The following is a 23,091-nucleotide window of genomic DNA, read 5'->3' as shown; positions in this document are numbered from 1 at the left end:
ATTGTTGTGATAAATTACCATAGCTGCTTTATAAGTAGATTTGGCTTGCTCATTATGAGAGCGTCGCCAAACACGCTCCAGTCTTTTACAGACACTTTTCTCCTCTCGTAAAGCAGACGTATACCAGCCAGTGGCAGAACTCTTGGGGGTATGTCTAAGAGGCTTTAGAGGAGCTACTTTGTCTAATAAAAGACTAACTTGCGAATCAAACAAATCAAGTTGCTGATTTATGTCCCCTTGCATATTGTCCTGATCCCACCCGGCAAAAAGTAGGGAGAGATGGTTAGAAGTTAATTTATGTCAGGGTCTATAATGTCGAGTAGCAAAGTTATTTTTTATCCCAGGAACATGGTCAACAGAACCCAACAGTTGAAAATTTATCATAAAGTGGTCAGACCATGTAAGCGGATAAGTCTCCCCACATTTAATGTCCAAAGAGTTAGCAAAAATGAGGTCCAAAGTATGACCAGCAATGTGGGTGGGAGCAGTGTTGATAATCGCTAACCCTCCCGCTGCTAGGTCTTGTAAACATAATCTTGCATCTTGATTGGAGACTCTAAACCCGTATCTTTCTGTACAGACCAAGAGGGTCCGCGCCGGTCAAAGATGTGACCTTTCTCTGAAGTTTAAGTCAAAATCCTTCAGCGTGGCACGGTAGTAAGCTATATAGAAGAAGCTTGCACCAAAGTTCGATCTGCTTACTTCAAGGGTCACCTGAATGGTTTATCGAGCTGCAAAATGCTCTGAACAGGACCAATTTGTTTTTTTCCCCAGCAAGGTTGTGCCTTGAGTGGATTTACTTGGGTCATTAGTCCTGGTCTTCTGGAAATCTAAAATGTCCAACATTTTTCTAAGTTTCCATCTTTCAGAGATTGCAGAATAAATAATGCAGGATACCACTAAGGTTCCTAGGACCTCAACACAGCACTTAGGGGTCAGGATCCTCTCCAGCAGACACCACCAGAAGGGTCCAGTCCTTTTCCAGTTGTAACTGGTCAGTGTTCTCTTTAGGAAGAAGGCCTCTTTCAGCTTTTTGTGTCCCTGTTGCCACACAGGTGGTCAGCCAATTGACCCTTGGAGTCCACTTCTCTGTGCTGAATACAAGTGGGATTGAGTCCAGCCCTTTAGGTCTCCTCAGTATCAAGCAGCAGGGGCAATCCTAAAGTGTTTAGATGAAGGTACACTGGGGTGCCACATTTATTGCTGGCCCTAGCTAATGTATGGTGGTGGCTCCTGGACCTCCCATTCTAATGGAGTAAAGGTTCCCGTGGTAACCCTACCCATTTTTTCAGCAGTTCCTGTTTGGTTTACTGAAAACAATCCCACCTGGGGAAACCCTTTCTCCCTTGTACAAAGCCTGTGTGCATGCTCAGCTGTATGCCCAAGGAAAGGAGTAGGCCCATTCTTTGTGTTCACTCAAAACTATTCTGGAGGTAGCTTCCCTCCTATTGGGTTTGGAGCCAACCTGCCTGAGGGAACAAATGTTTGCCTTCCCGAGATCTCACCTTACATTTTCTTGTGGAAGGGCAGGCCTTTTAAAAGTTAATGAAGTTTCTGGATTCTATCTGAACTGGTTTACTTTCAAGGGAAAGCAAAAACACCGCCCACAACCAGGCAATTGTTTCTGCTCTGGAAACAGTTTTCACACCTGATTAAGGGGAAGTACTGGTTGTACAGCTGCTGTCAGCCTAATGCAAATTAGCCTCCAGCAGCTTCAGGTGGAAAAAGATACAGGCAGGTAAAAGTCAACCTTCAAAAAGTTACTTTGATTTTGATGAAAAATATAACTTTACAATTAGATTGGATAGTTAATAAATATTAAATATAGTAGTTGAATCATTTTTCTAGCTGGTCCTAAAACAAGATCGCAAAGGTAATATTTTAACATGTACTCCTCATAGGACAGCCAGGGTTTCCCACAGTGGAATAGCTTTGAAGGTCTTGGCACTTTAGGCACATGGGTACATTACATTTCTACATGTCCCACATTTAAATACCCTGTCCCCTGCCTTGTGAGCTACAAGGCTACATATGGGTGACTTATTAATATTTAAAAGGGGGATTTTCCCCATGTAAAAAGGGTTAATTTGACGGCCCTTGATGCAGGTTTAAACTGCAGTAGTCACTCTACATAGGAATGCCTGAGCCATGTTTTCTTGAGCCACACTAGTCGATGGAGCAATAAGAGCAGCAGTCCACAGGTCACATTTAACTTTCCATGCCTTGGGTGTAGTTTCTATACAATATACAACGGTTTTATAGGAGAGTTAAATATGCCAATCAGGGATTAGTCAGCTTTATCTTTTATAGGCCAAAGCACATATATTGGACAGCAGTGCCCCAGTATGTAGTGACTAAAACGTAGCTATACAAATCTGCAAAACAATTGGGGTGACATTTCTCATACTTTAGTATGCATAAAAATGCAAGTTGTTTCAGAGGGAGACAAATCTATTTGCTTTTGTCACCTGGTTACATCATTTTAAAAGACAATTAACTAACTAACAGGTAAACGAAAGCCTTTTTATTAATTTGGTTTGAATAAAAAATAAGTAACTTTCCTTTAAAAGTCCACGGTGTTGGATCCTGCCTCTCACACTCGAATCTTAAAGGTATGGTAAACATTTTGAAACATAATTTGATGCTGTCATCTATTAGCACTGCAATGGATAGGCTCTAATGGCATTCAACTCCTAGTGAGCTTACGTCAGCCCCAGTTCTCTCCTTATCCTCCATCCCTTCCCATGCTTTATATCATGTGGGTTGTATCCACCTCTCAAGAAGCAAAACAAGGAAAATAACTCAACCATCCCCTACATTGGAAGGGCCATAAAAATAAAAGTCAACCACATTGCCTTCTAATTTAGCTGCCTCCATAAGTCAAATTCCACAGAGCCACTGATATTACCCTGGTCACTTGTCTTATTAATTTAATTTGTTCAGCGAATGCACAGACTGCTTTTACGAGTATCTATCTCTTGAAGTAGCTGCTCTGCATGGCAATGGGTGTCATGAGTTAGTAAAACATATCTTCTTGGTCCTTTACAGGGTTCTGCTGCATGTGGTGCAGCAAATAGACATGCCTGGATTTGATAAATCCAAGGACTTCGAGTAAACACACCAAGTGCAGAGAAGCTCTATAGCTGCTTGCAACCCTCAAAGGAGGATGGTCTTGTGAATCACACTGAGCTGAATTCAAGCCTCCCTATGAGCTTCCTTCTCTTGTCCTCATTGAATTGGCCAATGTTGTAAGACAATCTTCCATGCTGGGGCAGATGATGACTGCTTCAGAATTTACTATGTCTACTTGATGTGGGCTTTAAATTCATGTATGTGGAAAACTGACAACCCATTTCTCAGTAGGACTGTCAGGAACAATATCTGACCATTATCCTTCGCGGGTGCACCCTCCGAATTCTACGGGGCTTGATTCACACCATACATTAGGCCCGTTTCTAATCTTCTCTTGCTTAGTAGATGCTAATGAGGCAGTTGCTCGTGAATGGTACAACAGAAAATGTATTACAGGGGCACGATTATGTGCTGATGGACATCCTCATAGCATGCTATTTTAAGTACCATTGTAACTCTAGGTTCATGTGCATGTAGTCATAGTGGCATTTATGAAATCTCACATGAGGTAGAGGCAAATGGATTTCCTAACTATGGTCAGGGACAGCCATGCCCAGTGGGATAAAGCCTCAATCTCACACTTGAGATGAGGGCATAGACTTGGTTGTCAAAGATTCCCATCCTTTGATGATGGCACCTGAAAACAGGGAGGCACTATTTAAGGAGGTGGAAAGAAAGGTTATTGTAGTGCACAGTTTCTAGTATAAAGTGTTGCAATGGAACTTCCTGTTCTGGGATCCCTGATCCTCCAGGTGTTCCATCAGTGGTACAAATTCAAACAACCTGCCATTACAGATGAATCGACCAGACATGTTTCATAGTGGAAGGCAGTGTATAGTGACTACCTGTTCTGCCACCCCAATCTACCTACTGTCTCTTCATCCTAATGTGTTATGTTAGGCTGGTACCAGTAAACATGCATTCTGGCATACCCTGGCTACTTGTAATGCTCAGACTATTGTACAATGGCAGGTTAATGTAATCTTTGCTGTCACCTAGGAAGGTGTTACCCTCAATGGAACAGGCGCACTCTCCCAGGAACAGATATGCAGATCCATACTTTCTAGGCTCCGAGGTCACAGCAGATGTGCCCAATTCCCTGCATCCCTCACACTTCCTCAGCTGACCTGAGCTTGCCAGCAACCAAAGCAAAGTTCCATTATTCAACAAAGTAAATTGACTGTATTAATTTGCACAGCTTAGGGACGGCAGTAGAATGTTTCAGCTCCTGAATGATTCTTGGATCATTGTTCAATTTGGTCTATGGTACCATTTTAAGTACCACTATGGGGTCAGTACTTGGAAGTCAGTCTCATAATTACAATCAATTTAGTCCACAAAATTGATGAACTAAATCACTTTCCTAAATCTGACCTCTTATTTCCAGGAACTATGAAATGCGTGTTTGTTATGCAGATTCGTAGAGCGCACTATCTCCTTGGTGTTTTTCTTGGCAGTGAGCAGGTGTGCGTCTAGCCAAACCTAGGACTGTAGGACTACTCAAAAAGCCAGGTCTTCAGCTTCATGCAGAATTAAAGAAGTAAGAAGGAAGCTATTATGTGTAGTGGCAGGTTGTTCCACACTTTAGGAGCAATGTAGGAGAAGGCTTGACCGCTAGATCTGTTTTTCTGTATTCATGGGTTGAGTGTAAGTAGGAGTCCAGACAAGTGGGGGTATCTGGAAGGTTTGTGAAAGGAGATTGAATTGTTGAGGAATTCTGGGCCAGTGTTTTGTAGTGCCTTGAAATTATGGGTGGTAAGGCAGTGATCAAGGTGGAGGTGGCTGCTGATGTGAAATCCTTCATGATTTATTTGCTTCTGTTGGTGCTCGAAACTATGTTGTCCACCAGAGTGGCACATTTGGTAGTCCAGATCATTTTGTGGTAGCATCCCAGGGTGGATTCGAACATGCACCTGTCTGCATTCTGCTGGATCATTCACCATTTGCTCTCCTGGTGTTTACAGTAGTATTTAATCAGTCTGATTTCCTCCATATATCAATTAGTCTGCTGCATTGCTGTGTTTCAGGGTCAATGCAGGAAGTGATCCAATTGTTAAAATTCTTGATGGCTTTGGGGAGTGTTGTTGCTGTTTTCAGGTCGGTTGGTATTAAGAGTGGTGTTCTAGTCCTTGTCGGTGATGCTGTTCAAGTTTTAAGGGTTGGTCTGGTGGTGATGCGTGTCCTTGGACTGGGATGGGGATGATGAACTTTCAGATTCACTAATGATATTTTCAGTGTGTAATCTCCCTCAATGGGTTGTTTGTATACAGCTTTTCACAATTCCTTCCTTAGTTGGGAGATGGGCACTTTACCCTTTGGGTAAAGTAGTGTTGGGAATAATAAGTAGGCCCATTCGGTCAATTTCAGTCCTCATATTTTAGGTATGTCTATGATTCATGGCACAGTGGGTCCTTTTAACCTATGACCTCCTTTGGTACAGATCTGCACGCATACGTATGGTTGCCTATGTCTTTACAGCTGCTCCTCATTGTACACCACTGCTTTGGAGATTCTTCCTAAAGGTTAAGCCCGATCACAATATCAGCAGGTATTAGGAATTTGAGGCATTGTCTACTCTGTGGATCTCCTATAATAATTTGAAACTTTTTACTGTAGAGAGTTTTAAAGTTTGACTGTGGTGAGGAATAGATGTCAAAGTGGCAATGTTTGAATATATATGGTAGTTTTTCTCTTTGTCGTGATAGTGCTTATTCCTTCCTCAGTATAACTACATATAAATCTTTAAGCAAAGAAGAGCAAGACACAATGCAATACATACGATTGGATGTAATCCCCGCAAGACTAATGTAGTCCGAATGGGAAACAACTAGGTACTCAGGACCAGTGCTTAATGTGGATGTGGTGGTTACAGGTGGTTGCAGGTGGGTCCACAGGCCCTCATTTCTTGAGACCATCACTTATTTTTCAAAATCCGACTTTGACCCAGAGGATGAGAGAGAAGGCAGACATGGTAGAAAGAAGGAGGTAGAGAAAGAGGAAAAAACAGTGACAAAGGGAGAAAACAGGGATGCAAAAGGGCAGTGTGTTTGTGGTGGTGAATGAAAGGGGCCTGGGGTAGAATAAAGGCTAGAAATCCTTGGTGTTTGTCAGCCCCTACATTCAGTAGCACAGGCCATTGCTTCTGAGCAGAACTTTGGGCTCTGGTCTCCTTGTTCACTTGTTATCATTCCTCATCAAACTATGTTAGAAAATTACACCTGTTTTTATTGACTGTTATTAAACAAAAGCAAATAAATACATAAACAAAACAACAGACTCTATTACTAGAACCACCCAGTGTAAATTTTATTGATAGGGATCAATTTTATCTCTCTGATAGTTACTCAAAACAAGAATCTGAAGAGCTCTATCAGAAACTATGCCTGTTTTGATTGCCTAGCTCAAACCAATCTGTACAGTTGGATGGCAATTATAAGATTAAACATGCTTTTTGTTGTCTGAATCTTACTTTTAGTACATTTGTTAAGTACACATTCGTTTTTTAATGTATCCTTTTTAAATCCATATGTAAAACAAAGAGACCTTATGAATTTTGAACTACACAGGAAATTTAATTTAAATATAGTGCCTGATATATGGTGAGAGTTGATGCTGTCCAAAACGTCCCAGAATCCACCAACCGCATCATTTCACATTTTTTAATGGGCTGTTTTTATAGAGTTCGGTTTCTGCCTAGTTTTTTCTAAGTCCTTGTGCATGAGAGAATGGGTAGGGTTTGGGTTGTGTTAATTCCCTGCTTTACATATTTTTGCTTATGTACCTAGTGAACTTTGAAATGTATATTACCAACTGGGTAGTTATAGCTAGGTCAGCGTTTCCATAGGAAATGTGTTCTTTTGTGTTGCTAATAATATTAGCCCCGTTTGACGAATCTCCATGAAACTTTCAAAAAGGTGCTACATTTTGACTAATTTGTGCTTGGAAAATTTCTAGTTGATCCGTCAAGCAGGGGAGAAAAAACGGGGTTCCCAAAACACAAAATCACCATGCATATTCCATAGACTTCTTTAAGAAGCACTACCACAAAACTGCTGAACGGAATTACACAAAATTTGGCAGGATGCTAGATCTTGGTTCGCAGATTGTGCTTTTTGTGATGTGCACTTTTGCACTGATACGGGCAGGGAAACCGATCAACAGATTTCTTCCGCTCAGAGGGAGTAGCATAAAAAGATGTTCCCTGTGGGCTTGAGCAATGCTGGCACATGCACCATCCGGGGAGCCGGCTGATGCCACAGGGGACCTGGGATCCCCCCACAGCCATTATGTGTGCGTTGTGGGTGCCGCGGGTGGGCGTGTGCATATAGCGTGTGAGCATCCGAGTACATGAAAATGTCTTACAAATCAGTAGAACAAGGAAGCATTGTTTTTCCACAATAATAGTCTCTAAGCCTTCTGCCTATAGCCACCAGGTTTGAGGACCCATCTGAAATAGAAAAAGTTAGAAGTAGCCTTATCAGTTAGAGTGCAAAACTGTGGATAAGTGGTACAGGAATGTCTGATTCAGAATTTGAGTTTTTTTCTCTTACTCTCTGCTATCAAACTCTACTCAATGTCATCTTCTCAACAAGGAGCTTTGATTGCATTATCGTTCAATAGGTCATTTCCTAAACGAACAACAGATCACAGCTCATGCGAATGACCAGCTTCATCATTATCTTAACACATAAGCACCATCCCATTTCTGTTAATTATTATTCAACACCTTCTATGCTAATGTCATCCGGAGATGATCGAACAAATATGAAACATTCAACACTAGGGGGCATATTTGCAAGCCCCTTGAGCCACCAGAGCATCACTTTTTTTGATGCTCCAGTGGTACAGTGCACTTACCCATATCTACAAGGACACACAAAGCCACCCTGCGCAACTTTTCATGGCCTTGTAAATATGGCCCCCTTTCAAGTATTACTCTGCTTGAAAGGAGCATTCCATTGGTGTTGATTTGGGTGTTGGGTGGATTCTGACGGATTCCCAGATTTACAAGGTTTCATAAACCTGGGAATGCGTCAGAATGTAATGCCTAAAAGTGGTGCAACAAGGAGAAATACCTTTATTTCTCCTCATTGTTTCCTCTTTCTATGTGTGCTGCATTCTGCAGCACACATAGAAGGAGGAAAATGCCATCAATGATTGTTTGCACAAAAACAATCATCCCTGCAACCTCTCACCATAGTGCATGGGTGCCTGCATTGGAGCTAGGCAGCCTATTGTGCACCAGCCCAGAGGAATGCACAGGGATGTGTTGTATTGTTGGAAATATGACACCACTGCACTTTCCTAATGAAGCAGCTCGGTGCAGCAAGATAGCTTGCCTGACTTTTTCTGACTTGACTGACTTCTGAGGAGCCGGTGGGGAGAGGATGTGCACAGGAGCGAAGCAGGAGTGAGTAACAGATGGCAGCAATCTTTCTTCAAGATGGAGTTTTCCACAGATATGTGTCCTAACTAAAATACATTAATAACTTACCTTCTAAGAAATTCGTTTCAATTGAAACTATGTTAATTCAGTCTATGCAGAATCATTGTAAAAATGCATGGTGCGCATTATTTTGATGCACAAAATATAAACTCAAAAAATCTTTTTTACTAAACCTGCACATCCTCTATAAGGAGCTACTGAAAGCCTACCTGGTTAACAACGGAATTAGGATTTAGCAGCATGTGAATGATAGCCAATACTACCAAAACATGACACCATGAAAAACTTTGGAGTATATTCAAAAGAATGTGTGCTAAACATCACCAAAAAATGCTAACGCAACTTTGCACATCGCAGCCCATTGTGGAAAAATTCCCTGTGTTAACGTGGAATTTACAACACGGCGGTAGCATGCGATAGTCTGCCGAAAACGCGGCCAATGTCCGCGATACAACCACCCCGACGGAGATAAAAACACAAACCACAACACTAGAAAACGTGCGATGAGCTCATCCGTGATGAGGAAAGCAGGGATAAGCACCACCAGGACCGCAAAACACACAGCATGCGGGAATAAGCACAACAAAAGCCTGAAAAAGTGAGACAGACCAAACAGAAAACAACAGCCAACCACAATGGAGGCAACCAGAGCCAGCAGACAACCCCACCAAACCCATTGGCAACAAATCATTGTACATGGCAGGCCAACTTGGACAAGATGAATACAGCCTGAGAGGGGAGAAGGACAATGGCAGAAAACCAGAACTCCTGCAATGATGCAAAAGGCACAAACAAGCACAAACAACAAGAAGGCAGCAATGCACACCGGAGGTGGGAGTCCAGCGCCACAACAGGAGCTGGATGACATGGAGCAAATGGTGTCCACCAAATCAGTCTGGAGATGGTGGCAGGACTCGGGGACCAGAAACTGCACCAAACCACAGACTCAACAGGGAGAGGAACCAGCAGGGACTGGGGGACTGGGGGAGATGGGCACAATGGCACACATGCACAACTAAGCACCTCACAACTGTAGACAAACTATGCCTAAGAGTAACAACACCAACCAGGAGCACAAGTCACACAACCCTGCAATGTTACACCAGTGAACAAGCACAGAAGGGAAGACAACACCGCCTGAAAGGGAGAAGGGTGAGCCAAATCAGAGCTGAAGGGACATCTCACACACAATGCAGCACACACACATAGGAAGCAGAGCACCCCAACATCGAACACAATGTGGTACAAGCACTAACTTGTGCACAACCAAACACAGGACACAAGTCCACCCGCCTGTGGCCGGTAAACGACCATACGCGTCTGGCAAAGCACAAAATAGGGACATGATAATGCACAAGTACAAACACACAGTGCTGATGGGGTAGCAATGCACGGATGGCAGGGAGCCAGAGAGCCTGTGACACACACATTGGCATACAAATCAAAACACAACACAGTTGGCGACAAGTGAAAGTGCGTAAACTTTATCAACAAGTGTGAGTCAGTACGGCCAAGCGAAGTGCCATGACATGCAGACAAATGCAGCAGCATGTCTGAAGGAGGAACATAGGAAAGCGCCCATGTCCGCCTCGGGGGAGTCCCTCACCAACACAAGTCAGTGCCAACCCAAGTTGGTTGTCTGCGCCTGGAACATGAGTCCTGACCAATGCAGCCATGTCCACTGTCGTCTCGGGACTTGTGACCATATCCACAACATGCAACCATGTGTCATGACAAGTGCAATGGCTCACATCCAGTTGTGGCTGCAGGTACCTTGTCACTCGTCCATGAACACAAGTGCAGCTGCGTAGGCCAACATCTCCAATGAGCGATCATCATTCACCACATCTGACATGTCGTCAACGTAATCCATCAGCTGACCCGGACAGATGTGCTGACACCAACCACTGGACCAATGTGCCCCAAAGCACAATCGGGTAGTGGCTCAATGTGCTCACTGCACACGACGACAATGCAACACAGGCTGCACGCAGGTGACATGCGCAAGGAGGAAGCTCAGCCGGCATCAGAGGATGTGGTCCGTCGGCTAAACTGCCGACTTTGGTGCTGGAAACCAGAGTTCGAGCCTCAAGGTCGCGTCCACATCCTGTGATTCTGGGCAAATCACTTAATCTCCCCTGCTTGAATGTGTAATGTAAATACGGTGCTCATGTAAAGCGCTCCAATACTTTCGGGTCGTGTTCGCGCTGAATAAATATGCAACAACGAAAAAAAAAAACCTGATCCACAGCACCGCCAATGGCAGTGCCCCCAGTACATGCAGCAGACCTGCACGGTACAGCTCCACATGACTGGAGTAGACCATGTGTCAGGGATTGTCTGCCATTGCGTCAGTGGCTCTGCCTGAAGTGGCACTGGCTTGCCCTGACACAGTCCTGTGGATGAAATGGCACAGCTCGGTGCAATGAGCAGTGTCTGTGCAGGTGCAGGCCTTGGTAGGGTGGGAGTACGTGTGAAGGCCATATCACGCACGCCAACTACGACCAAGGACTACTGTGTGTGGGATGTGTACACGTTGGTCTCACGCTGGGCAGTGCGTAGTGTGGGAGTCGCAAGCAAATGCTTTCGTATCTATCAGGGGGTGCTGGGCACATGCAAGTTCCTGCTTGGAGCTGCAGATGTGCTACCGCCTGATAGTACAGACAAAGGACCTTTCATCCCCACAGAAACTTCACCAGCTGCATGCATACAGGAGACGTACAGAGGGGAGTCGTGGGCGTGGTGAAACGTTTGCGACCCTGGGAATCATGGATGATATGCCCAGCATGATGCACATGTGCGGACTCACTGTGTGTCACGTTGCCACACAGCTGCTCCTCCCTGCCACGGGCACCCACACTTGTGTGTGCTGCACGGTTGCATCATGTGCACTCCTACAGGACACCATTCTAATGCCTGTCCGTGCATGTCCAGCGCCATGCCAACAACACCGCGACGCTGGCCTTCGAAGGTGTGCGCCCACTTGGGTGTAGGCCAATGTTCCAGACAGGGCAGACACCGATGTCCAGCCCATGGATGGCTGGGATCACACTGCGAATGAGGCCAGGCAACAGACTCATGCATCCGCAAGACTGATACACATCACACCTGGCATGCATGTGCATGTGCCAAGACACCAAGCATCCTTTCGCTCCTACATGTCCCCGTACCTGCAGGTCTGCCCTCCTGGTACGTGCCACATTGCAACATCATGTACTGTGGCCCTGGTGGCGAAAACACCCCAAAACAGAGACACACTTACCGCACTTCCTGCACCAGGCCAGGTCCAGACCATGCCCTGCCCCCTCTGCCGAACCAGCACACACAGCGTGTGCATGCAGGGGGGCAGGCACGGGGCTACATGTCCAGGGTCACTGCCAACGCTGAGGTGACATGGCAACGTCCGTTAGAAGACAGCACCCTGTGATGTTGCAGGGCCCGTGCCCATCAAGCTGACACAATGAACACATGGACACACTTGCTCAGATGGTGTGAATGGCTATGGGCACGTGCGCACGGCCACATTTATTATCATGGACACTTACAGAGTGACACTTGTGTTGGATGTGTGTGGGGTGCGTGCACACCAGCCGACAAGGTCTGCCTGGTGCAGTCAGAAATCGACAACAGTGTACATCTTAAAGGACACAACCATACAACCATAAAGACCCCATGATTTGTGCTGCACAGAGTCAGTAGCTCCGGATGCACAGCGTCCTGCACGGTCCTGCCGCCACGGGCCGCTGACATGCTGTGCAGTGGGGCAGGGTCACGTGTGCAGAGCAGGCTCACAGGATGACAAGGGACCTTGTCACAGAGTGTCTCGATGGACAGTGGAAGGTGTACCCCCAGGGCAGGATGCAGAGGGCAGGCCCACGCTGATACAGTCACTATGGTGGTGATAAATGGAACAGACACATGTCAGACACCAAGTCTGGTCCAGCCAGAAGAAGATGCAGCAAACCACCAGGCCATGGGCTCTGACGCCACCAAGGTCCAACCAGATGGTGCCCATGACTCATTGCCACAGAGTTAGTGGCACCAGTGCAGGTAGGGGATGCCGCCTGCAATGAGGCGTGTCCAATGGTGTGGATTCCTCCACGTCTTACCCAAAACACAGTTCCACATGTGTGACCTACTGGACCGCAGTGTAGGCCTGAGGCAGCGGTCAGCACGGGCCCTTCACTGAGTGTCGCCAGCATAGGTTGGATGGCCCCACCGACCTGCGTATTTAAGGTTCAGTGGCACCACGGGACGCAGACTTGCGATGAACAGGGTTGATGGCACCAGGTCAGTTGTTGATAGTGTTCAGTCACCTCCATGACTGTGACCTGGCTTTCGTCCGGACTGAGCCGCATCTTCCTCTTACTACTCTCCGTGCGACCACTAGTGTGGACTCTGCCATTCGTGATTCGCGACTAGGTGCTGGATGTGGGACCTACTGGTCCGCAGGGTAGTCCTGGTCCCTCATCCACGTGTCGCCGGCTGGCGTTGATCAGGGTTAGTGGCACTACATGTCGCCGGCTGGCATTGAACAGGGTTAGTGGCACCACGTGTCGCCGGATGGCGCTGAACAGGGTTAGTGGCACCACGTGTCGGAAGATGCCCATATAGAACTATGCCTCACTGAACGGGGGGTCTGGCTTTGGGGTCACTGCCATTCAGGACTCCGGACACAGTTTCACATATGGGACCTACTGGGCTGAAGAGGACGCCGGTGTATATGTGAATGAGGAAGAAGTAATGTTGGAGGCTGCAGAGCTCAGGGAACTGGTGCTTGGAGCTTGAACCAGCACGTGGTGAACCCTCCTTGACACACGCTGGTGTTGTAAGGTGATCAGTGTGGCCTGGCTGCGCAGGGGCGGGCCTGACGGATTTGGGGTCCAGTGGGCCCGGGTACGACAAGCTCACAGGATCACAGGCAACTCAGCTCAGGAGGGCGGCGTCGGCCTCGTGGCATGGTGAGAGGCGCCGCCCTGGCAGAGACATTGGGCAGAGACATTGGGCTTTCCGGAAGAGGACCATGCACAGGGCTACATGCATTTTATTCACACCCCTACGCTGGCCTGGCGTACGCCGGGCCATCCCACTCTGCTCACGCTTACGGGGGGACATAACAGGCAACATTTCCGCGAACTCCCCCACTGGCCAGGGTGACATGGTTGTGTCCACTCCATACACCAGAGGTGTATGTCGCCATGGATATGGGTGTGTTCTTCATGCTGCGGTTTGTCCAGCACATCTCCGCCAGTCTTGGCATTGTGTGCTTTCCCAGTCATGGTTCTCCTGCCTCCTTCACACCTGCCTGGTTGCCACCTCTCCCCACATTGGGCTAGTGTGTGGCTGAGGTGCCATGCGGCTTATGTTCACGGCTTGCCCAGGTTACCATTGTGAGTTGTTCTGTTGTGTCTGGTGGGTGGGCATGTTGTTTTGCATGTTGGTTTTGATTTTGTGACGGGTGCATTGCCAGAATTGTGAGTTGCATGGTTGTGGAGTTGAGGTGAGTGGGGTGTTCATTTGGAACTTGCCAAGGGGCTGTGTATTTCCCTTGGTGCCATCCTGGGGACGCTGGTTGCTGATGGAATGTCGGAGGATGGAGTAATCGTGCACACTGGCTGGGTTATTGAAGGGGAGATTGGTGGAGGTTTCACGGTGTTTGGTTGTTGCCTACACATTGATGTGAGACGTGTGCTTTCTGTTGTGGTGATTGTGTGCTGTGTCGGCAGGGGCACAGGTATGACGTGTGCTGTGGATTGCCCCTGACATGTGCGTGCATCCAGCTATGGCCTATTGGCCTTGCTTGGTGTCCAGTGGATCCTGCGCATTGTGTTAGACGTATAGGGACTGGGTGACCAGGCTGATGGTGATGTCCAGGTCAGGTGTGAGGGACTTGGATGTGGCTGGCTGTGTGACTCTTCCGACTGTGGTGGGTGTTGGTTGGGGGTACCAGGGGCCAACAGGTGCAGCACAGCCAGCAGCTTTGTGTGGGGTTGGAGCTGGTTGTCCGCTGTGTTGGTGCGGTCAGCCTGCTGGCCCCTGTTGGGCGTCATTGGTCAGGATGCGTAGGATGGTTGTTCTTTTGAGCCTGTATTGGGCAATGACATTGTCAGGTGTTGGGTCTGTGTGGCTGGTGCGTTTCCTGGGGGTCCGCTGTCTTTGTGTGCGCGGCCTCTGTGGTGGTCCAGGGGGGGTGTTCTGGGTGGGTGTTGGGGTCCTGTGGTGGCGGCGGTGGGTGTTGGGGCCCTCTTGGGTGTCCGAGCCACATGTCCAGTGGCTCCATGGCATCTGTTGCCCTTCCGATGTGGCTGTGGGCTGTGCTCCTTTTTGTGGTGCAGGCTGTGGTCCAACTTTGCACCAGGTCAGAGCAGGTGTTATTTCCCTGCTGCTAACGCACTGTATCGCCAGTTTTGTGTTCTTATCGCAGTTCTGGCTGGATGTTGTGAATGTTGTGGAGTGGTGTTGTCACGGCTTTGGGCACGGGAACGGCTATTCTGCATCTCATTAGCGATAGTTGCGGGGTCTTCTGTGGCGATGATTTTTGCGGCTGCTATCACGGGTAAACTGGTGTTGTGGGCTGTTAACACCAGCTTGTGAATGGGGCGATTTATTTATCGCAACTTTGGCTGCGATAAAGTGACGTAAACTCGGCGATGGCTCCTTGTGAACATCTTTTAAGATTGCATCACCGCAGACAGGCGTGATGTTCAAGTCAGCATAGGAGGTGGTACAAATTGAGTAAGCCCCACAATTTTGCTTCTTGGAAATAGACATAAACGATCACAGTCTTGATCCAGCGCGAGACAGGGGGGAAAGAAAAAAAGAGAGAAGAAAGGCAAATTTACAACTATCCCTTCTTGCGTCGCAGACCCGTCGTCAAACTAGCTCATTCACACACGCATTTATTGGTTGGGCCCATAACACCAACACTCACACGTCTTCACTCACGAGTATGCACACACGTTACAGTCCCAAAGATCTCCAAAGGACCAGAAATCGTGCAAGCATCTGTCATCGGCTGTGGGGTCGATAGAGGTGTGCAGTCATCGAAACTCCCGAAGGCCTAGAACTCCCCTCCCTATTCTACTACTCTTTTTTATAATAAATTTCGGGATAACATGAAATATTTTTAGGCTAAGAAAGACGGTGATTGTCTGTTTGGGGAACGTCCGATTTTTATTCTATGAGGTCCTCATGGATTTTGCTGGTTCATTTCCTCTGTTAGTGTTGCCCTTATGCAACATTGGTGAAGATTTGCTTGTATGTCCCAATTGTTCATTTAGACCAGATTTTACTGACTAAAGTTTGGCAGTCTTCCATGTTCTTATCCTTGACCAGGAACACTGTGAATTGGGGTAGTCGGGAAGTTCACAGAGCCATCCGAGTCTGCCCAGTAGGCATTGCACTCACGAGACGGTGGCCACTTCTGAACTCCTTTTCGGACGCTATATTTTGGTAGGCCCAAATCTCAACTTAAGCGAAACAAACACAAAAGAATAATTAATACAAAGAAATGAAGATTCTAATGTTAAACCCTCACTAATCCCTTTATGTATTAGTATTTTCCTAGCCTTTAGCGACATTTAAAGCGATAATACTCACCTTTAGGATCCAAACAGGAACGCAAACGTCACATAAGCAACATAAATCATGCGATATCCTATTACCCCATGTACTACTATTAATATGCGTACATATTTTAATAATTAGAGTTATTTTGCCATGCAAATAGCAATAAGTCCCACGTATAATTGGTGTCTGCAAATGGTTGGATTAGTTTAACACAGCAAACCGTTAGTCAAATTTTAATAAGTAGGTTATATAGTTACTATTTTCATGCAAATAGAGGAGGTATACAAAATTTTATTTTACTTGCTCCATCAATCCCCCCTTTGGTGATTTTTAAACATCACCACACTACCTTAAAATTTTATAAAATTTGTAAGTAGAAATTAATTCAGTTCCCATTTCTCAGTGTCGGTTGAAAAGCAGAGTCACAGGATCACCAGTTTCCAGCACAGGAGCGCACTATTGTGGTGGGATCTGTCATCGCCAGTCGGACCCAGCGAGTAACTCTCTTCATCAACTCCTTCGGTACATCGGTTTATTAAACACAATAGACTAAATGGTTCTCCAAACTCACTTCACATTTACTTCTTTGAGTTGGAGAGAAGAAAATGGAAACAAATGCGCCAGCACCTTCCATTGATGACAGCAGGCAGCGCCGGGGTTGCTTAAAGTCGCTCCCTGTGCCCCGCAGCGCGGGACGCGCCAGCACCTTCTATTGTCGGAACACTAACCACTCCATAGCCGCGAGGGAAATGGCCAGCAAGGGGGTCCAGCTGCCCTCCTCCCGCACTCCATAATCCGCCGTGAGGGGAACGGCCAACGTAGACTACATCCCCCAGCAGCCCCGTGGCGTGTGCTATTGACGACAGCAGGCAGCGCCGGGGTTGCTTAAAGTTGCTCCCTGTGCCCCGCAGCGCGGGACGCGCCAGCACCTTCTATTGTCGGAACACTAACCACTCCATAGCCGTGAGGGAAACGGCCAGCAAGGGGGTCCAGCTGCCCTCCTCCCGCACTCCTTAACCCGCCGTGAGGGGAACGGCCAACGTAGACTACATCCCCCAGCAGCCCCGTGGCGCGTGCCATTGACGACAGCAGGCAGCGCCGGGGTTGCTTAAAGTTGCTCCCTGTGCCCTGCAGCGCGGGACGCACCAGCACCTTCTATTGTCGGAACACTAACCACTCCATAGGCGTGAGGGAAACGGCCAGCAAGGGGGTCCAGCTGCCCTCCTCCCGCACTCCTTAACCCGCCGTGAGGGGAACGGCCAACGTAGACTACATCCCCCAGCAGCCCCGTGGCGCGTGCCATTGAAGACAGCAGGCAGCGCCGGGGTTGCTTAAAGTCGCTCCCTGTGCCCCGCAGCGCGGGACGCGCGCAGAACGCGCCCGGGCAAAGCCCGGGCCAAGGGCGGGCCCGTCCTTGCCCGTCAGTGACCGTTGAGGCCGGGCTGGGCCCTCTCCTTGTGCTCCTGGTTCCGGTATTCAGTGTGGACGTTGTTGAGTTGTACGTAGTTATTCAGTATTAATTGTGGGGTATCTTTTATATTGTTTTTATTCTGTTTTTTGCTTGCCTCCATTATAAGCGCAACAGGTGTTAAGCTACTTATTAACATGAGTAAGAGGAAGGCCGAGGGTAGGTTGGTGGGGACTCTTGATGATTACCTAACAAGGGCAGAGACAGTAATTAATCACAAGATATTAGCCATGGAGCGAAGACTATCTTTAGAACCAGCCCCAATGTTACCTCCTGCACAGCCTCTTGATGTGCAGGTTAACACTAAGAATATTGAGTCTGGTAATTGTTCCCTGGTGGATCCAGTATGTTTAACATCTAGGTCCGGGTTTACAGATGCTTCGTTAATTGTAAGTAGCCCTTCTAGCCCAGTTATGGTAACAACTCGGGCGAAACATAAAGTCACTGGTCCCAAAACCAGAGAACTGCCCTGTAAGAAAAGGAAAGGACGGGGCCCTAGTAAGTTAAGTGCTCCTAAGGCTGTTCCCGGTAACACAGGGGCTCAATCCTGTGGGAATTCTACTGCCTCTGTAAGCACCTCACCATTGCAACCTATGGCCCAGCAGAATGTTGAGCTACTATGTTCTCTTCTTAGGGAACAGTTAGCATCTCTTATTCAACCTGTCCTGGAAAAGTTAGAATCAGTAGTGGTAAGGCTTAATTGCATCGAACCTAATCTGATAAGTAAACATCCATTAGCCGTATCACTACCCGAACAGAATCCTAAGGAAGTGGCTAGCCACGTAGATGAAGGGGCTCTTGATGGTCATTATGACCTAAGTTCTCAAGTAGTTAATACCCACGACCCCACAGTATCCAGGGATCACCCAAATCGGTCTATGGCCCCTCCCAATACTGTTAGTAGGCCTTCGACCGAACAGCAGTCAAGGGGGAATACGCTAAGGCCTGTTGCCCAAGAAACAGAGGAACCTGATGCGCTAATAAGTTTACATCTTCCTCCGGAAGCTACACCGTACACAGTTATCCTAGCTAATGTTCCAACACTTCCAGAAAGGTCTAGGGAGCATTGGTCTAATCTCAAAAATAAAGCTCTGTACTGTCTTGGGAACAAATTCGGGGCTAGTAAAAGTTTGTTTGAGGAATTTAAAATGGTTAGGCGGGTAAAATGGGTTGGCCACTCCCAAAAGTCTATGGCAGGGGATTGTGTGGTATTGAGTTTTAGGTCCCCGCTACTGGTAGAACATATTCTAGAGATGGCCTCCCATTATGTTCCTACCCCCAATGAGCTCATGATTTTACCCCTAGGTTACTTTTACAGACCAGCAAGGGCCATGCTTAACAGACAGTACCGTGCCCCGCATAATGCTCCCCAGCAGGGCTTGCAGCCTAGTGAGTCTATGTTACACAATCGTTTCACCGCCCTATCTACCCTGGAGGATATTGACTGACTGAGGGATAGTAATGCTCTCCCCCGGTCTGGGGTAACAGGAGGTTTAGAACCATCATGTCGGGAGTCATTAGTCCAAATTGGCTCAAGGAGAAGAATCTGTCTTAATTTTAAGCCCCACATATGAAGGTTTACCCAGTGCCTGTCCTGTTTCCCATTCTAATTTGGCGAACCAGGCGGTGAACAAAAAAATTGGCTCCCATAATGTTATCATTTCCTCTTGGAATGTAGCCGGATTACATTCTAGATTGGCTGTACCCGATTGGGTGGTTTTTGCCGACCAGTCAGACATATGGTGTTTCCAGGAGACCTGGTCGGTAGATCCCATATTCCGTGTAGGGTTTGTGAACTTCTTCAAACCAGTCGTTAAGGGTCCTAGAGGTAGACCGGTGGGAGGCCTGGCTATATGGGTACGTCAATGCGAGGGCATTTCAGTCGTGGATGTTCCGATTGAAAACCCTGATATTCTGGCCATCAGGGTTACCTCCACAAGGGGCCTTAATATCCTCATTATAAACATCTATGTGAGGGGTCTTCCAGGTGGTAAATGTTCCCCGACAGTTCTTCTTTTGGAACAATTACTTTGTACAGTGCCCATAGATGGTCATAGGCTGGTGGCAGGTGATTTCAATACATGTTTTGAGCCCCTGGGTGATGATGACGGGAAACTGTCTGAGGTTGAGGACTCCGTGTGGGGAATCCCCCAGCTGGAATTAAATCCCATAAGGAAATGGACCCAAGCAGCCTTATATGTGAAGGGTCTATGCCTTGGAAAGGGTTTGGGGGCTGCCAATGGCAGAACCACATCGGACAGGTTGGGGAAGATGACTTTTAATAATGGTAGAAGTGGGAGCAGAATAGATTATATCTTGGTTAATTGTGAGTTGTGGCCGGCTGTTACCGATATGGTGGTGACTGACAGGTTAGAAAGTGATAACAACCCTTTGACGTTGTCACTATCAGATAGTAGCTTTACTGGCTCCCCTATTGATGATGGTAGTATCGTGCAAGCGCATGCTATGCTGACTAATGACCAGAGAAGGGTTCGTTGGCCAAAGATTGCTTCTAATGCTAATGCACGAGTTGCTATTAGGAATTTGGTTAGTATAGCTATGAACAAACTGACTAGATGTGAGTCGGAGGATGGGATTAAGTGTAGCATCCCGGATGTTCATAGAGAACTATTTGTGGGGCTCAAATCCCTTTTTATTAAAAGCATCCCTGCCAATGGTAAAACCAAACCTCTGAGGGAAAATTCCTGGTATGATGTAAGTTGTAGAGAGTCTCGTAAAGCTTTATTAATAGCTATCAAATCTAGGCTACCAGATTACATTAGGAGTTGTAGAGTTGCGTATAAATCAGCCCAAACAAAAGCCAAGAAAAAATGGGATGAAACTCGTTGGAGTGAGTTATACGAGGCATGTGAGGGTAGAAACATGTGCCAATTTTGGCACCTCCTCAAATGGGGCAGGAACCCGCAGGACATGACCCCGGTAACTCATGTTGAACCCGAACAGTGGGTCAGCTTTTTCGAAAATCAGTTTAAGTCCAGGGATAGGCTAGAAAGTGTTACTTGGTCATGTAGTGGTGAAGAAGTTTTACAGTTTTCTCCCAGTGAGGTAAAGGCAATCTTGAAATCTCTTCCGAGTGGTAAAGCCCCGGGACCTGACTGTATTCCCGCAGACATATTTAAGCAGGAGCAGGACCTATGGGTCCCTTATCTGACCATTCTAGCTAATGCCCTGGCTGGTGGAGCAACGGTTCCGGATTCTTGGTTCGGGCAGAGATATTGCCGATCTATAAGAAAGGTGATCGCTCTGCCCCGGCCAACTATCGCCTGATCAGCCTTATAGACGCCGCTCAAAAAATTATAGCTCGTCTGTTATTGGGTCGTATCCAGAGTTGGATTTCCGAAACTGACATTTTAACACCTTTACAGGCGGGCTTTCGGACGCATGTCGGAACCATTGACCAAGCTTTCAGGTTTACCCTTTTATATTGGAAGGAAGTACATCTTGGGGGTGGCATGCTTTTTGCAGCCTTTGTGGACCTAAGGTCTGCATTCGATTCTGTCCCAAGGCTCAAACTGTGGGAAGTTCTCCGGGCAATAGCTATGCCACCAGAACTTTTGAGGCTGTTGATTAATTTACATGATCACACATATGCCCAGGTCCGTTGAGGAAAACCAAGGGAGGTGACTGCAAGATTTGAGGTGTCGAAGGGGGTAAGACAAGGATGCGTACTGGCCCCCACCCTGTTTTCCTTGTTTATTAATGGGGTTATTAATCTTTTTTCAAACTTCCCGACAGACGCACGTCTTTAGCTGGTATGAAGGTCTACCTTTACCTACTTGGGGGTCACTTTTTGTGACAACCTAAGTTGGAAGCCCCAGATTGATCTCTATACCCTTAAACACACTCAATTAGGTGGAACCCTATTTAAAGAACATAGGCATTTCACAACTAAACCTATGGCTCCACTGATTAAAATATATGGGTCTAAAATTCTTCCAGCGGTAATGTATGGTGCTGAATTATGGGGGTTTAGCAATTTGGATTCCCTGAGGGTGGCACAAAATAATTTCTTAGGTCTGCAGTAGGGTTACCACAATCATCCCCATGCATACCCCTCCTATATGACCTAGGCTGTCAGCCTGTTGAGGATATGGTGCGGTATAGGCCGCTGGCGCTATGGCGACGCCTGTGGACTACCCAAGAATTGTCCCTATATGCCAAGGCACTGTTAGAAGTCAAAGCCTTAGGGGGTTCTCATAGAATCAGTTGGCTGTCTGAAATCAAAATTATTCTGACTGACATGGGAATGGGTGAGTTGTGGACCAACCCTGAGATGGCTGTTTTCCCCCTGAAAAACATCTTCAGGGATACTTATTGGCAATGGGTTAAAGTTAAGCGCCTTGCTTCCTTAACTGGTAGTTCTTTGACCATAACATATTTGGCTATCAAGGATGATTCCTTTTTTGAAGTATATTGGGACATAATAACAAAGCTGCAGGATCGAAAACTTTATCATCAGTTTAGACTTGGCACCCTTCCGTTACGTTGCTTTACAAAAAGTTGGAATACATCTGGTAATGATAAATGTCCCCGATGTGAGGATATGTTAGAAACAGTCGATCACTTTCTCTTTGTTTGCCCAGAGTATTCCCAACCAAGACGGCTGTGGTTGCGCCCTGTATGCCGTGAACTGGGAGTTAGATCAGCGCAGGCTGCCAGCAGAATATTGAAGTCTGATACATCAAGTCTTGTGGTCACTGGTGTGGCTAAATTTATTAGTTGGGCATGGCTCTTACGGAACCGGAGGATTAGTCCTTAATTATCTGGCCCCAAATAATGCTGAGACTATCATGGTAAAGGTTTTAATAGATTCAAGTCATTGTAAAATTGCACATTTAATATCTTTTTATTATTGCTGTTTTTAATTGTGATATTTATATAACTGTTTTTTATGCCTATTGTGTCAATTTATATCTGTATTATTTTTAAATTGTATATGATGAAATGTTAGTACGTCTTTTATGATGAAATATTCGCAATAAAGACTTTTTGACTTGATTTCAGTTCTCTCAATATTTTGTTAGATCACATGACTATTTCTCCTGTCTCTTCTTCTCTTGTCTTTTTATACATATTCTCTTTCCACTCTTCTAATTCTACCTCTCCAAATTCCCTTTCTTTTCTTTCTTTCTCTCTTTTCTTTACAGTTTCTCTTTTGATGTTATTTTGTATTTTCCTTCTTTTGCTACATAGACATCCTAATCTCAGAGTTAATACTAGAATAATCACACATTACTGGAAATATTATCTTACCAATAAAGGTACTACCTAGTTTTAGTAAAAAGTCTTTAATAGTAGAAAACCTTTTTCCAATCTTTTCCCAAATACCTTCAACCTCCAGTGGAACAATCTCCTCATGCAAATCAGTTATATTCTTTATGTACGTCTTTAAAACTTGACTTTCATCAGGAATATAAGTACAACAATGTTGACCCTTCAGCATTCCACAGACTCC

The sequence above is a fragment of the Triturus cristatus genome, chromosome 12 (assembly GCF_964204655.1).
Source record: "Triturus cristatus chromosome 12, aTriCri1.1, whole genome shotgun sequence".
NCBI classification, from domain to species: domain Eukaryota; kingdom Metazoa; phylum Chordata; class Amphibia; order Caudata; family Salamandridae; genus Triturus; species Triturus cristatus.
Note: the sequence above shows the minus strand (reverse complement) of the source record.